The sequence below is a fragment of the Epinephelus moara genome, chromosome 10 (assembly GCF_006386435.1).
Source record: "Epinephelus moara isolate mb chromosome 10, YSFRI_EMoa_1.0, whole genome shotgun sequence".
Lineage (NCBI taxonomy): Eukaryota > Metazoa > Chordata > Actinopteri > Perciformes > Serranidae > Epinephelus > Epinephelus moara.
The window spans coordinates 43,903,198-43,907,247 of record NC_065515.1 but is presented as its reverse complement, the minus strand read 5'-3'; positions in this window follow the sequence as shown (position 1 = coordinate 43,907,247).

Genomic DNA, 4,050 nt, shown 5'->3' with positions numbered 1-4,050 from the left:
TAAGTAGGTATAATAAATAATATAACAATTTCATGAGACACAATTTGTTCCCCTTGATATAAAGCTGCAAGTATCCTATTATTATAGGCTAACAAATGATCTGTTGTAGAAGTGTTAAAAATAGTGCCTGAACAAGGAAAGAAAATAGATAGATAGATAGATCGACAGATCGATAGATAGATAGATAGATAGAAACTGCGTAAATATATTTAGGCTACACTTATAATATATATATATATATATATATATATATATATACATACAGTATATATGTAAGGGATAATGTATAATGAGCCGGTGAATACTGGGAAAATAACTCCAAACAGGGGAATAGCGGCGGGGTTCTATTCCCCTGAAGGGAGTTGTTTTCCCAGTATTCACCGGCTCATTATCCATGATCCCGCCTATTACACGGCTAATTATCAGTTAAATAAATCATTTGAGACAGAATATTGATTAATTATACGATTTTTATTGATTTANAACAGGGGAATAGCGGCGGGGTTCTATTCCCCTGAAGGGAGTTGTTTTCCCAGTATTCACCGGCTCATTATCCATGATCCCGCCTATTACACGGCTAATTATCAGTTAAATAAATCATTTGAGACAGAATATTGATTAATTATACGATTTTTATTGATTTATAAATTAAATCGGGAGGAGAGAAAAAAAACTGCCAGCAACAGCTGAATCTCCTTGTCAGGGCTGCGTCCCTAGCAACGCTGGCCTACATAGCAACGGTCATTACACAGTAATATCAGACCTCTGAATGCCGCGACTGACCAATCAGAATACAGCATTTAATAAATGGTCTATATAGCCTATATAGTATATACGTGTTACACGTCCGTAACACGACTTCTTGTTGCTTCAAGAGCTGACACTTTTGACACCTGTGATCACATGACGTGTCGACGCACGCACGTCTGATTAGCATAGCAAGCTAGCAGAGATATTGGCAAAGACAGTGGATAAACCAAGACGGTCCACTGTGAGTCAGTTTCCTGTATCAGTGTCACGTGGGGTTCGCAACCACCACGCCCCTTTAGGAGACTAACAGCAGGTCCTGAGTCCATTGACTTCAGTGGGAGAAATGAACGTGATTACAGATTATCGCCGATTCTTTCGCCCCATAGTCACGGAAGCAGATGTTGGACCCATTTAACACAAGCCACATATCTTCAGAACATTCCGACACCAAAATGGCAAATTTCAGACGGACAAATCAGGAGAAAATTTACTTTGTTCAAGACCTGTCTCTGTCTCAACAACACACTCTCGCGAGATCCGGCAACAGATAGCTCCTCTCTGGTGCTGAAATCAGTGCAGTTTCACCAAAGATACTGGATTAAAAAGATATTTTTTTCCAGCGGATGTCTTAGTTACAACATGATTGACCTAACTGGAGTAGTTTCATGTCGTATCCGACAACGGGAGGCTTTTAACAGATGACGTCTTGATGTTAGCTTTGCTGCTGCTGTTAGCTGTCCCTGTCAGCTGCAGCAACTGATGCTTTCTAGACATCGTGATTTCCCAAAACTGAATAAATACCACACATAGCAACACAAAACTGCTTTGCTAGCTCACTCATGTTGTAACTAAGATATCTGCTGGAAAAAAATTTTTTTTCACGGACTGTTTATTGAGTTACTGAGTTATTACAGACACCGCTAACGGCTAACGGTTAGCCCAGCTAATCTACGATAACCAAGTGAGGTTGGGGATACTCGTCTTTGATTGGCGGTTCTCCATCGTCTTTGATTGGGCTCCGGGGGACAACGCCTACTTAGGAGACCGGAAATGAATACCATTTCATACAATGGGGGTAAATTGTAGGTGGGCCATCTTGTTATAATACAGTATCTTTGATATTGGATAAAGCAAGATACCCCACTCAGCTCACTTCCTGATTCAGTGATGTCAGCGCCACGCCCAGGTAGGAGACTTGCGGCAGCTCTGAATGTATTGTCGTCAATGAGGAAAATGAACGTGATCACAATTTATGGTCAATTCTTTCGCCCTATAGTCACTAAAGTAAATATTGGGGGGTGTTGAGGGAGAACAGGCTCTGATTGGAGGGAGAGCTAACCACGCCCACTTAGGAGACAGGAAGAGTAACTGTTTTCTTAACATTGGATAAGCCTACGGTGGGGTATCTCCTTATCCAAAATCTCTGAAGCTAGTTAGCATAGCGATGCTACGTGTCACACGTCCGTAACACGACGCATTGTTGCTTCAAGAGCTGACACTTTTGACCCCTGTGATCACATGATGTGTCTACGCATGTACGTCTGATTAGCATAGCAAGCTAGTTAGCATAGCGATGCTACTGCTCCTGGGTCGATCCAAAAAATAGTTTCCCTGCACCATGTTGGAGGAATTTCTAATCACCGTCCAATATTTATTCATATTGCAGGCTAATGAACTCGGGTTGAGCGGACCGGTTGCCATGGCGACAAGTAATCAAAGACAATGCATTCACAATGCATCTGACAGAGACTCTGGACTGATCAAACACACCTGGACTTGATTGAAGGGCACAAACTGAGAAAGGAGATCCGAGCGAGCGACAGTTTGGCTCTGGGAAGCGGAGCTGCTGTAAAGTGCCCGACGAAGCCACCTTTATTGCATTCACGGCCTGGAGGGGGGGCGAAGACAGCCAGCGTAGGTGGAGAAATTCTGGGGGTAGGGTGGAGGTTAGTTAAGGATCGGGGAATTAGGAGTGTCCTCCCGCTTTCCAGCTTTGTGTGTGCGGGCGTCTGTCACGCTGTCAGCCGCTCGGTGTTCCAGCCAGGGGCGAAAATCCCATTTCATAGTTGGGGGGGACAATAAACAGTAAAATTTTAGAGAATAATTCCGGGGGGGGACAAGGAAAACAAGTTGTAGCCTGTCTTTTATACAGCATCTTTTACCGCAATTTGACGCTTTAATCTTCTCTCTGTCTCCCCGTGCGTAGTAGTGTGAATATTTATGCTATTAAGTAAATGGAGAAAACATGTCTGTCATTGTTTAAAATCAGCAAAACAATAAGGCTTCATTCATCAAAGACAGAAACTCGATCTAGTAACCAAAGAAAATGTGTAATACTGAATATTTCGTTTGTTTACAAGGTATTTTGAATTTTGAAACCTGTTTTATTGACCTGTTCATAATAAATTACTTTTTTTGGACTTTAAACATTTATCTCAGCACTGCAAGTTATTGATAACGAGAGATATTATCAGCCTGGGCCTGGAACTTGTTGTAACAGTAAATGGGATGTGTTGTAACTTATGTAAGTTATTGTTGTAACAGTAAATGGGATGTGTTGTAACTTATGTAAGTTAAACTGTGTCTGTGTGAGTGTACATCTTACTCTGCGATCATGGATGTCGGAACTATTTTCTGAGAGGGGGGGGCGGAATTTTTGTTGGGGGAGGCGGGGGAAGCACGTACGCTTATCAATGATTAAGGATTTGATTTGAAGTTATTTTATAATAACATGCAGTTGCTAAAAATAGTAAAAGTTAATAACTAATTGATAAAATAAATGTATTTTAAAACGTGCTCCTTCGGCTCTGATGCAGCGGTCTCTCTGCCTGAAGTCACAGGCACATGCTGTGTAACAATGTCCTGCCCACAGCCCCCATTAATATTATTTTGCGCGACGGACGCTTCATATAATAACAATATACTATTTATGGTGTTATGTCATTGTGTCATTTCTGTCTCTACATGGTCACGCGTTAACAATTCTCCTCTGCTCTCTGTATCGCGCACGGCGGAGTTCCGCCACACACACAGGTGAGCACGCTAGAGTGTGACTCGGGCCGCATTTTCCTGACCAAACCTGACCCCGAGCCCGGTGCAGTTTGTCAGCTAACAAAGTTATTGTTATGGACAGTGTGTAAATAACCATCAACAGACTGCTGTTACGCACAGACAAACACGCTGCTTGCAGAGCAGCGTAGCGCGGCACTCATGCTGAGCTTGTGTTGCGTTCAGGCGTTGTCACGTAAGTAACAACTTCCAGCACTTGAATAGGTCATAGCACAAAACAGCAGCATGTCA